Source organism: Musa acuminata, unplaced genomic scaffold, assembly GCF_036884655.1.
Source record: "Musa acuminata AAA Group cultivar baxijiao unplaced genomic scaffold, Cavendish_Baxijiao_AAA HiC_scaffold_1033, whole genome shotgun sequence".
NCBI lineage: Eukaryota > Viridiplantae > Streptophyta > Magnoliopsida > Zingiberales > Musaceae > Musa > Musa acuminata.
The window spans coordinates 165,857-179,943 of record NW_027021247.1 but is presented as its reverse complement, the minus strand read 5'-3'; the positions used below and the strand labels follow the sequence as shown (position 1 = coordinate 179,943).

At 35.3% G+C, this 14,087-nt stretch overlaps 1 pseudogene; it reads right to left on the bottom strand.

Annotated features, from left to right (window-relative positions):
- Positions 1-34: 34 nt before the first annotated feature.
- On the bottom strand, positions 35-12,983 carry LOC135665603 (serine/threonine-protein kinase STY46-like; annotated as a pseudogene).
- Between the last annotated feature and the right edge of the window lie 1,104 nt (positions 12,984-14,087).

Here is a 14,087-nt window from a genome sequence, read left to right as displayed (position 1 = left end):
TCAGTGTGCTATTTTCCAGTGTATACACAGATCCTTAGCCATCATTAACCTCCCAACTCTTCTTTATCTTCCATATTCCTAAACAAGGAACTGACAGTGATCCACAACTCCAGCTAAACATTTATTTCAAGACACTGGCAATATTAGAAATAATTTGCAACTACTCTTTGTTCAACACCACAAAGGTACTAATTTGTAGAACACTCAGATCAAAATGAAATTTAAAAAAAAGTTCCTTGCAAGATCTAGATCTAAAGCTCAACAAGCTCCTTGTTTTTATCATGGGTGAACCATAAATTTCAGTTAACATTCTCTTGAAGTCAGAAGACTCAGAACTATCTTTTCTAGGATTAGCATTTTTAACAGAAACCTGGAAGTTCAAAAAAGTATCAAAATTTACCACATACAATGACCCAAAAAAAAAAACTAAATGAGCAAGCAAATTGTATCAAAAGATAATCATCATCCTCAAAAGTTATAAGTCAACTGCATGACCTATCATGGAGACCCACACCAGAATCATGATTTTTTAATACCAAACCCATAGAACTACTGAAAAGATGGGCTTGAGCTCAAAACCCGATTGGCAGGAAATCGAAAAGCTCCCTGAGAGAGTTTTGTGTTGTGGAAACAAAACTGAAAGGGCATGCAGAACCTTGGGAACGTTGAGCAAGTGCATATATAGATCAAGAAACAAATAATGAAAAGGACAAAGTAGCAATGCTGATTCTCCGACAATTTCCATATCTGTTGGCACATATGTTGACAAAATTGGTGAAAAGTGCAGTCAACAGTATAAACTATGATCAAATTATGGTGTGAGACAAATAAAAGCAACAATGTGGTAGGAAGTGAAATTAACACTAGAACTTGAATTAAAAAAATTAGCACTGGATCATAACCTCAGGTGCCATCCAGCGATATGTGCCTGTTTCAGCAGTCATAACTCCAGACTCAGCTTTAACACGTGCTACACCAAAATCTGCAACCTTAACAACCTGCGATGAATAAGTAGATTAGTTGAGGGAACTAAAGCAAATTCAGCTACATTGATACAAATTTACATAGGCCAAAACATAAGGCAAGGTATCTAGAGATAAAACAATCAGTTTCATGTAATAGAAATATTTACGACTTGTATGTAACAGAAATATTTGATACTGAATCAGGGAAGATACACAATCCACTAACATAAAGAGAGAAAAAAATCATTTAAATGCAACTGAAGTTTTAATCTTCAGGTCAACACAAAATGACACAAAGCAATTTAACCTTCACCTAATCAACTAGCCTCAACTTGTTGATTGGCTCGTTAATTATTGACAGCGAGCCCTGACAAATGTTAACAAGAACTGTCAACTAATTCCATCCACTTACCAATAGGTTCATGAATTCTATATAACGTGGTTTCCTAATCAACCTTTCAAGCATTAACATTCTTCATATATTTGAATGTTACCTAAGGCCACCAGCAATCATACACCTACATCTATGTGCTAGGGTATCATACACAAAGAAACACACAAAATTGAAGTAATTTTGTGCTAATTCTACAAACATCACATGCATCTAACAAGGAAGTTCACTACAAAATTCATAAATAAAAGAGTAAAATTAGTTAACACAAGAATTCTTTCACCCAAAATTGCAAAATAAGCTGACTTGGAGAAAGTTGTGTAGATAATGTATCCATCATCTCCCATTTTACTCGGGGAAAAAACTATCATATGTGTGGCTTGGTAACATCGGTTTTTCTTTACATGTCAAAATGCAGATTTCCAAGTCAACACACATTGAAATTGTTCTTGATCTGTTTAATGATTTTTCAATCAAGACCTTACTATCATACAGTCAAAGTCTTAACCAACTAACATAACTCGTTTCTTCGAATATATTGAATGAGATTTTGAACCTCAACCTTTTGATGAGTGGTTCTAGTATACCACTACCAATCCAATGTTTAAGGTGTCAGGGGTGTGATTTCAAACCCTCAATCTTTGAAAAACGAGTTAGTACATAACCACCAAACCAATATTTTAGGCAAGGTTTGAAATATCGTACCGTACCATACCGGCATTTCGACATTCGCTCGGTACGGTACGGTACAGTATACCGAGCAGTATACCGTTCCGTATACCGCTCGGTATATATATATATATATATACATAAGATTTTTTATATATATAATATTATTTATATATATATATTTTTTCCTTCTTCGGGCGACATCGTCGAGGCGACGCAACGTCGCCTAAATATATATATATATATATATATACCCTCCAGTAACGGGCGGTCTGTGTACCGGTCAACTGACGGACCGATACGTACCGTCTAATATGAGTGGTATTATTCGAAATTGTATACCTTGATTTTAGGTGTTGATTAATGATATTTGTGTGGCATTTTACAATGTAAAACCGAATCTTGTACTTACGCTGATCATAAGAAAAATTAGAATCTAAATGATTGAGCTACCGCTCAAATTCACCTAGTAGACTCCTCGCTCTCCAGATGCACATGTTACAAACATGTGCTCAACCAAAGTAGCAGACAAATGGAGGGGACCACATACCCACATTGCCTGACAAGAATACAAACAAGTAACCCAGAAGTCTCACCAGCTGGTAGAATGTGCTGAAATCACTTGCCTCATTCTCATCCATCAGAAGATTGGCAGCCTTCAGATCCCGATGGATAATGTTATTTTGGTGCAAGTAGTTCATCCCCTTAGATACATCAATTGCCACTCGCAATAAAGCTGGAAGCTTGAAGACTCCCTTCTGTTTATGAAGAAAGTCATAAACACTTCCACCCGACATAAATTCTGAAAAAAAAAATACAGAAAATGAAGAAGTTTCATAACAGCAACATATCTCAATCTAGAAAAACAAATAGCCACACATACTCAAGCATCACCAGATATTAATACCTGTAACAATACATAAGCTAGGAGGTTTTGTACAAGCACCAATAAACTGCACCACATTCTTGTGACGAACCTTTCTGCGACACCAAGAAAACAAGGATAAAGCAGAAGGTTGAGAAAAATAAAATAGAAGAGGAACAACCTCTAGGAAGCCTGGTTGATATGGTAGTCAATGTATGTCAGCACATGCATAAAACAGTTTAATGCAGTGCAAAACACCACCTAGAAAAGGATAAAAGAATATCTTATCTGATTGCTACATGGCAATAGAAAAGACAAACCTGATGAATCCAAACCATACAGACTGGGACTACAAATGAATGGATTCCACTGCATCCAAATTAAGTCCCATCCATTGTCTTCAATGTGGTGCCTCCACAGGGTGCAACTTGATGCAGACTATTGACTGACACTAGTGGCACTCTGTTTCTCCTAATTAATGATTTTATTGGAAATAGTTATTCCTTATTAGATTATCTAAAAGAAAATATCTATGGAAAGACTCATATCAACTCATTAAAAAACATGTATATGCCCAAAAACAGCTGGATTTCTATCCTAGGGAAGCGAGAGAGCAAGAGAGAGATCGGAAAGGCAAAATCTTGATGATGTCCCAGATGTCTTAGTTGGTACATCCTACATGCGTACATAAAACTCAAATGAACTTTTTTGTCTCTATTGGCTACTCACAAGAAAATCTATATTTGTGGCTTGCATTTAAAATATTCTCATGATAATTAAGGATGAACTTAAGCTTGAAAGCTGTAAAATTATAAATACTGATGACTAAGAACAATGTAGCACAAAGCACACACATAAAGCATGTAATTGCAAAACCTAACGGAAACACAGCAAAGCACATCGAAATATGTTGTAGCATGATTTATGTGAAAAGACATGATATAACAAGCATGTCATACCTAAAGTCCCTGAAAAGACATGATATAGTACTATTAGCACTATATACACTCAAGCCACTGGATGTTGAGAAAATAATACTGATTAATTGTACAAATAGAACCAACCGCATGATGAAGACTTCCTGAGCAAACTCTCGCTGCATATCAACATTAACACGCTCAGGCTTTAATACTTTAATTGCCACATCCTGGCTACAGTATGTTCCACGATAACTGAAAAAGAAAAGCATTGGTGTTTAGACAGTTTAAAGTGTTAAGCATCCCATTAACTTAATCTACTAATATATGTTGGTAAACTAACTAGTGAAACTTACAGATCACCATATGATCCAGATGCTACTTTATTTCCAAACTTCAGCAGCTGAAAATTGATTTCCCAAACATCAGTCCCATCTGTTGGTATCTGGACATGGTCAGGCAGAAAGTTCTCTCCAGATTGTGCATTCTTAATTTGAGGAGACGATGAATGAGACTTTGACCATGCTTGTCTCTATATAGGAAGGTGGTTCAACAAACTTAAGATCACAAAACTTAAGATCACAATCTTCTAACAAAAGATTAAAACATAAAATAAAAGATATCATCACCAAACAATGTCACAAAGTAGATGAGGTAAATTTAGAAAGGACCATATATTGAAGCAACATGAAACTGAATATTATGCATATAAGAATCAACTACTGAACCATATATTTAAACTAGCACCAGAGAGAACATATGACTCCTCTTATCATTTCCTGCTGTTTACTGTTGAGTGTTTATACAAGATTTCAAAGAAAAAATAAATGACATGCAGGTAGTTCTCACTTGAAAAGATAATGAGGCATGTATGTGATTTATGGGGAAAGAATTACTGATCATGTCAAAATGGAAATCCTAGTGAAGGTTGTCTGCAAAGATTCATGATTATGATTTAAACAGAACACCGCTGTCTCTCTTGTTATTGCTCCAATTCTAAAATACAAATAACCTCTTCTCTAAAATGAATGCATACAATGAAAAATACAAGAGACCCTATAATATAAGCATGGCCATCTTTTGAAGTTCAGATAAGAACTTTAAGCTAAGCAGGGTTCTAATAGTAAAAAACAGTTAGAAAGTTGAACCAATGTGCAATCAATTTAGAGGTACTGACTAGTTCACTCAAGCACCAAATAAGGTCTATTTTTTACAGCCAAAAATGACAGGACAGTTGCTTCAATAACTTGCATATACTTTCAAACGATTAATCTCGTAACCTTAAAAGTATTTATATAACATAATACTATATGTTCAACTCTAAGGCTTGCATCTAAAAGTCCGATTTCATATTATTTCTTTCTACCTATCCTTGAAACCTCACAGCAGAAGGAGCTTCTCAGCACCACAGCCTCACTAAATTTCAAATAGGCAACTTTCTCCACAGTTTCCTCTTACACTTCCTGTGACTTATTAATACTCCTTGTTTATTGTGCTTTCACTAAGTACTTTCTTAGACCTAAAGTCAAAAGTTTGAGAACAACATTTTTAAGCAAAAAATCCTGGCCAGAACCAGACTAATGCAAATAAAAGAATATAAATACTAAGTTCACCAAATGCCTAAATTTGCGAGTGAGAAAAACAAATAACAAGCAACAAAAAGTTGCTTAACAAATTGTCCATTAAAGGGACCATGTCCCATTGTAACAATCCTGTTTTTGTCCCCTAAGCAACTAAATCAGTCATGAATTTATAAAAATGTAATGGTCAAGGACAATCCTTTGCAAACCTGAGCTATTTGACCTCAAAGAGGTGATGGTTACGAACAACGAAGTCCATCGACAATGGAGTCAATCAAGATTCAAACTAATGGGAAAAATAAAGAAAGAAAGTTACCCCCATCTTGTGAATTTCCTTTTGCAACAAGTCCTTGAGTCGATCAGTTTCCTACATGCTTTGAAGAGCAAGTAAGCATTCTTCCTTGATGGCTAAAACATTAGTGAAAACTTACACATAACAATTATCTAGAGACAACCCATGAAAGAATTTATAGTACTCATAAGTGAATTAACATCATATTCCAACAAAATGTTGCAAAAACAATCATATCTGAGCAACAAACTTGTCAGAGCACCAATAAAGTATTAAGAATAGACCAAGGATTAGCATTTTTCTATAATAAAAAAATTACTTATACACAATCATTTCTAAAAAATTGGGTCATAGAAATTCATTCACGATGATGCAAAAATATGTCTATTATTGTGAAAATTACTCCTTTGAATATAACCTCAAGGCCTCTAGTTAACTAAAAGTTCCCTGGCACATCACCAAATACCATGTTATTTTAGTCTGACTTACCATATTCATCACCACTTAATAATTCATAACCTTATTCTGATCCTGTACATATCATGTAAAATGCAAGGGTATATCTATGTCAATATATAAAAATGTCTACAGTTTTTCTAAGGAGAATTCTATTGTAATCAAATCAAATAATTAAGCTAGAATTAAATTTTTTCCTTATTTGCCATTGAAATTTAGGAAATCTTAGATCTATTTCCTTGTTTGTTAATACAAATTAGGAAATAACTATTAAGCATTCCAAATAGAGTGATATCATATTTGTCAGTATATTAAATATAAATAATTTATATTAAATAAATATAAAAATAAAAATAGATTTCCTTTAATGGAGGCTCATATTTTTCTCATATTAAATAATTTATATAAATATAAAAAATTTTCTCATATTTTTCTTCATTTTCATTAAAAGATCTTTTAATCGTCTCCTTTGTTCTATCCATAGCCTCATAAATATATCCCATTGCAGGCTTATTTTTATTATCCACCAACCGAATGACTCGAACAAGAGGGCCCATTACCTTTAATATATAAACTACATGATTCCAAAAGGATGACATTAAGATGATATCAGCAGCCCTCTTGTCTTTTATTTCTTTTGCCCATTTGCCTGTCACCCATTTCTCAGAGATAAACATATTTCTCAGAGTATGTTTTTGACGATACACGCTCTGTAATGTTAAGAATGAAGTAGCAAATCGGGTGACACCATGTCTCACTAATTCTTTATTCCCTGTAAATTCTCTCATCATATTCAAAGCCTCAATGTGATTATAAAGAAATCCAACAACAAAAATTACCCTTTCTAAGGTTTTCTTGATTTCTAAGATCTTTCCAATATTCTCCAACATTAAATCAATACAATGTGCTGCACATGGAGTCCAATACAAGTGTTGTCTTTTTTATTCAAGCAATTTACCTGAGACAAAGGATAACAAAAATGATAAGACTTAAGAGTTTAACATACTTAATTGAAGATAAAATAATTAAAAAATTCAAAAGATGAATATTACCAACTAAAATATAGTTACTTTCATTGTCGATTATGATTTAAACGATATTTTGTTCTCCCAATTTTTTCCACGAAGTTGTAAGTAAATCATATATCTTGTCTCCAAATTTTACAAAAGATGAAGCATCTATTGACTTCACAAACAAGTCCCTAAAGAACAATTAACCATAAAATTAATTATACTCCTGCGCCTCCTGTCAGTCCAAACATCTGACATAATAGAGCAACCATGTGTTGCCCATGATTCTTTATGACCCTTTAGTAAGTCATTTGAATAATTCAACTCTTTTTGCAGCAATGGAACTCGCATCTCATAATAACTTGGAGGTTTTAATCCTGCACCATATCTTCTAATAGCTTCAATCAGATCCTTAAAACTGTTTAAACGAGTTGCACTAAGGGGAAGACCAGCCTGATAGAAGAAGCGAGCAATGTGTTGAATTGTTCTTCCTCTTATTTCTTTATCACAAGCATCACTATATTTGTTTGTCTAAATTTTGAGCCTCCTGCTTGCCCTTGTTGTTTCTGGGATCCTTGAAACTATATAGATCCATCAGTCCTTTTTTACCTTTCTTAGTACTCATAACTTCTTTTCCTTTTTTGTCGTATACTCTTTTTTCACTTGGGTTAATACTCATAGAATAATCTTCTTCTTCATCCTGAGATGTTTAACATTGTCTTCTAGTAAATTCCCGTAAGATTCATTCTTTTGTGTCTTCTTTTCATTCATATAACTCAGCAACTCTTCTTTTACCTTAAGTGGACACTTTTTGCAAGCTGTGCATTCTTGAAATTTCCTAGTAGATTTGTTTTGCACGAAAATTACCACTCTAGTAGTCTTGATCGCAGAATATGCAAGTTACTGCATTAGGATCTTTCGGATCCTTCAAATAATTATACTTCCATGCAGGATCTTTTTTTGATACCATTGGAAACTCTATTGAGTGCTCTCTACACTTGTCATTTATGTTGAAACCTAGCAATAATTTCAAATAAATGAAATTAACAACATTAAAATCAAATAATTATTATTAATCTATTAACAGTATTGAAAATTAATCATTTTAAATAAACTTAATATTAACAGTATAAGCCTGTTGACTGAGAAAAGAGGATGAGCAAAGCAGAACGGCGGCAGCGGCAAGCGGCGACAGCGGCGAGCAACGGCAGCGGCAGCGGGAACGGGAAAGGGAGCAAGAGCGGCGAGCAACGGGAGCGCGAGCGACAACAGCGACAGCGATTGCGAGCAGCAACAGCGGCAGCGGGAGCAGGAGCGGCGAGCGGTGATAGAGGCAGCGTTTGCGAGCAGCGAGCAGCGGGAGCAGGAGCGGCAAGCAACGGGAGGCTGCGAACGGCGACAAAGGCAGCGTTTGTGAGCAGCGACAGCGGCGAGCAGCGGCAGCGGGAGCAGCGGCAGCGGCAGCGGCAGCCGGGAGCAGGAGCGACGAGCAGCGGGAGGCGTGAGTGGCGACAGAGGCAGCGTTTGCGAGCAGCGAGATCGGGATCGGGAGCGGCAGCGGCGAGGGTTGGGTTCTCACTTTTATCGATTTTAGTTGGTTCGATTGAACCAACTAACCATCAGAGACCGAACCAGGACCGAACCAGACCTAAAATCCTGGTTCGGTCGCCTTGGTTAACCCAGGCGCTCGCCCGATAGCGCCCAGCGCTGGGCTCGGGCGAGCGCCCAGGTGGCGCCTGTTTGAAGCGCGCCGCCTGGGAGATTAGCGAGGCGCTCGGGCCTCGCCTCGCCTCGCCCGAGCGCCTTTTTAAATCACTGATCTAGCCCAATGTTGTTATTGGATTTGAGCCCAAATATTGATTGAACTAAACTAGGCTTGATTAGTCTAGATCGATTCAGGGTGATTTCGAATTGATTGACTTATTCAAATCAGTTTAACCTAAATTGAACCTAATCTAGTCCAAATTATACTAGTCTAGGGTGGTTCCAGACCAATTATATGAGGATTAGAGATCGGTTCAGTTAGGTTCTAGTAAATTGAGTTCAATGGATCGATTGAACTAAGGTTCAAGTCAATTGAGGGCAAATTTGTATTATTTGATATTGATGATATTTGAAAGAGATGTTTTAAATATGTTATTTCATCCCGATATGGATATGACCAGTGTGAGATTATGTTACTTCCTACCGAGAGCAGATATGGCGATTCCCTTCGGGGATTAGTGGGCCGTCAGACGTGCCGGCTGGATGGTTCCTCCATCCGCTGTTGGGAGGAACGTGTCCCCACTTTGGCGGGTGAGGGACACCTCTCCATCCGCAGTGAGAGTGCGATATGATTTTGCATCCATCCGCTGTTGGGAGAACACAAACTCATCCTATAGGATAAAGCCTCTCCATCCACTGTTGGGGGAGTGCTCCTTCAGGTATTTGATATACGACAATGGGATGATTGATTGAATTTTGATCATGTATTCATTTTGAGTTAACTTTTAGGGTTCCTACTCAGCATTGCTGAATTTTCTTTATTTTTGATTTTCAGAGCAGCCTCCCTATAGTACTAATCAGATTCCATTGGAGAGCAGATCTTCCTCTACCGCTATATAGAGTCACTTGGATGATTCTTAAAGTTAACATCACTATGTTTACTTTTCTACTTGTGATTTAACGAATAAATGAATTGTAATAAATATTTATGAACGAAGAATAAAGTGATGTTTATCTATTTGACCTAAATGTGTGGAAAGATATGGAAAAAAAAAATCCAGGATATGACATCTATCCATTTTTATGTTCGAAATTTTTCACCAAGAAAAAGATTATTGAAGATTATTACCATATTAAATGTAAATAATACACAAAGGCATGATTCATACCGGAGAAGGCATGTAAAGAGGCCCTTTCTATACACCAAGCAGTGAAAAATGTATTTATTCATTAAAAAGAAACAAAGTAATTATCCGTAACAAAGAAACAATTAAATTATAGAATAGTGTAAAGATAGTTAATTTGGAAAACATTCTCAGTCCAAACCAAAAAAATCATGTTGTTGGGTTCAAATAAACTATAAAAAATGAGACAATTTTTTGTCCTAAACTAAGATAGATATGCTCTTATAGTAAGTATAAGTTGACAGTTAATGATAACACCTTGTTAGAATTCATGCATAAATTTAAACATCATGCTCATGAATTTTTATGTCAACACTACACTGGATTCTTGAATCTCAACTATTAACTATCATTAAGAAATATTAATTAAAATAAAGTGCCAAAAATATAATTTTTATGCTTAAGTGAATCCTCTGACTTATATATTTCAGTTTTTTACTGATCACTATGAATCAAGACATCAGTAAAAGACAAAATTTAGAGACTTTTTTTTTATCATTGATATTTGCCAAAACATGAAGTACCTTGGCCAATCATCTCCAACAACAAAGAATTTTATATTCGTTGATATAAAGTAGTGAAGTTTCATGTTTAACATACATTTTCAGATGAAACTTCCAAAGCACCTTCATGAATTATATGATAGAAGAAACTAAAATTCAATTGAACAATAAAGACTTTATCTTCAATGAGGACCAATGAATTTAATGTAAATATCAAGGTTCGCAATATTGTACCGTACCGACGTTTCGACGTTCGCTCGGTACGGTACGAAACGGTATACCGAGTAGTAAATCGAGCGGTATACCGCTCGGTATATATATATATATAATATATATATAACCTCGACGACGTCGCCTCTCTCTTCTCTCAGGCGGGGCGACGTCGCTTCGGCGACATCACCTCGTTTATATATATATATATAAATTAATATATATATATATATATATATTTATATATCTTTTTATTTAAAAAGGCGACGTCGCCTTTTCCTTCCCCACGCAGGGCGACGTCGCCTCGTTTATTTAAATATATAAATATATATATATATATAATCCGAAATAGAGGTGCCTCGACGACGTTGCGTCGCCTTTTTCTAAAATATTTATATATAAATATATATATATATATTATTTTATTATTATTTTCATTCCGTCCTGTAGCGGGCGGTCCCGCGCACCGGTATGCCGTCGGACCGGTACGTACCGCCCGTACCGGGCGGTATCATTTGGTATTGCTACCTTAGTAGATATAATACCAAATGAGTCATTTCTAGATAAATGAGTGGTATCTGTCTTCCCTAATTTTCTACTGCAAATATGTAAAAGCACAACTCACGGCTCAGGCTACACAGCCTGAGTTCCCACCTAAAATATTCATCCATCTTTTAGCATATACAATTCACATACTTCTAAACAAATAAAAAAAGAATGGGATATTGAAACTGAAGTGATCAAAATAATCAAATCTATATCAATATTGCAGCTAGATAAAATTGTCACCATTATGATTGCTTCTAATATCATAGTGCAAAGTAACATCTATGACCCATGGCAATAAGTGCATCGAAGCATGCCAATACTGTAGCTTCAGTTAACTCCTTTTATGTACAGCTATGTTTTAAATATGTCCTTTCCTTTCGGAGTGAAGGATAAAAACATCATCACCTGCAATTGAGGAGTAATTTTCATACATCACACATACTCAAAACTATTTCTACCCAGTGATAACCATGTAAATGACTATAATTGTTGTACATGTGTATATCCTGTTATACCAATACTAAAATAACTAAAATGAGAATCCAAATTATGTATAAGAAAAAATTGTCAAAAATTAGTATAGTTCAAGAAGGATAGATGACTGACTGTCAACTAGACCAAGTATTTAATGCAGATTATTCAAAAGTTTACAATATACCTCACAAGGCCAACCATCAACAACAAACACATCCAAGGAGTAACCATCATTTGTTGAAAAGGCATGTGCTTCTTGAATGTTAAGGCCAAGTTCAGCAAGCAAGGAAGTCAGCTGGAAGTACAAAAAAATAAAGAGATTTACAAAGATATCTCAATAGTCAATACAAGAAAAACCAAAAGATTAGATGCCTTCTATCTAGATTAATTTGTTTACATAATATGCCATGCATTAGCCACTGGAAAACCAATGGAAAGAAGAAATACTTGGTATTTGTATAAAAGAAGTATTATGAATTGCAGAACATTCAACTTGGAAATATACATTGTATGCTGAAATTTTGGTTTCATTATATCTTGCAAAATCAGATAAATTTGTTCTCATAAGTTCTGAACCAATCCACCTGATTCCCTGAAAAGTTGCAGGCAGAAATAGTAAACAACTTTGGAACCTAACTCATAACAAATTTAAGTAACCCAAGCAAGTCAACCAACCAATAGACTAAAAATACCAATGGGGCGGATAGTACCAAGAACTCTTCAAGATTTGAGCTACTCATTGAGGCTTGAGCATAGAATATTATCACCTTTTTATGATAATCTATAACTTCATGTTTATAAGCAGAGCCCAAATATAGAAAACTTGTTGCTAGAGGAAAAATTCAAACAAGCTACAACCTGTCATAAGACCAAAAGGACTAACTCCAACATGTCACATCACTCATTGGTGTCTAGATTTACCAAGTCGAAGCACTAAATCCTATGAAGTTGCTTCCGGAGACTAAAGATAGTGTATCAATTTCATATATACCAAAACTCCATGTCATTGATCTATTCTTCAACATAGGTATAACTATTCAGCAAATGACAGGTACAAACAAAAGATATATAATTACTTAAGAAGATGGGCAGTCTCTGAATTTGCAAACATGTATTAAGAAAATGTGTATGATGGATATAACTGGGGAAGCAGTTAGTTTACCAGACTTAGAAGCTTTGGCTTGTCATGTGTGGAAAAATGTGATTTCATGCATTGGCCTGGCAACAAATAAAATCGACATTTCATGGTGAAGATAAATATCAGATGGAAAAAGAAACAAGCTCATTAATACAGTACAACTAGCACAGAAAAAATATAAAAATACAATATTTGAAAATAATAATGGGACCTACCATTTGGGTCTAATTAATTCCTGAACTTTTTTGAAGTGCTTAAAACTTGAATGAAGTTAATGTGTCTTGTCATCTACAGTGAAGATCATGGAACAACATGCAGAAGAGAACAGAGAACACAGAAACAACACCTGGGATAAGGTGAGCACTGGCAAAGTTATCTTCATCTTGAACTTGTTGCCTGCTGGCTTCAAGAGCAAGAGCCTCAAGATTAGGCGAAGAACAAAGGCAGGAGGAGGATGAACACTGAAGATTGTGTAGTGATTGAAAACGTTATCTTGAATATAGCAATGGGAACAAGAAGAGAAGTAGGGAAGTTAAGTGTCGATAACACAAGGTAGAAAGGAAGTAAAAAGGTATGCTTAGGAAAATTTCACAATTAGAGAACATGCAGTAGGAAAAAAACTGCACCTTTGCCTAAAGTAAGTTGAAGCAGACTGAGAATCTCTATTCCTGGTGCATTAGAATCAGAAAATCAGCTTGGCTCCATCAGGAACTGGAGAGAACCTAAAGAAGCAATTGATCAAGTGAAAGGACCACTAGTCAACTACAACCAAGTCAAGGACAAATAAACTAGATGCAGACACTAAAGCATAATATTCATTAAATCCTATTATTATATGGAAGTTCAGAAACGTAATGTTCACAAGAAACCCAAAATCTATTGTGCGGGAAAGTCGAAAAAGTTTGCTAGAATTTGTTTTGAAAACAAACAAAAGAAGTGCCGATCAAATTATTGCTTTATGTGGTAAATGATCTGAACATTATTTTGTTTCTACCTATGCTTAGTGAAACAACCAAAAGCTCTAGACTCAAAAATTTATACCCTGTTAGAATTAGCAATTTCAAACCTAAGAAGACCAGAAGTATTAGTCTTCATATAACCTGGGTTTTAATTTACCTAATAAGGTTCTACGAGAAGTGTTTACCTTATTTTTGTTTAACATATTCTCATTCAGGTTTTA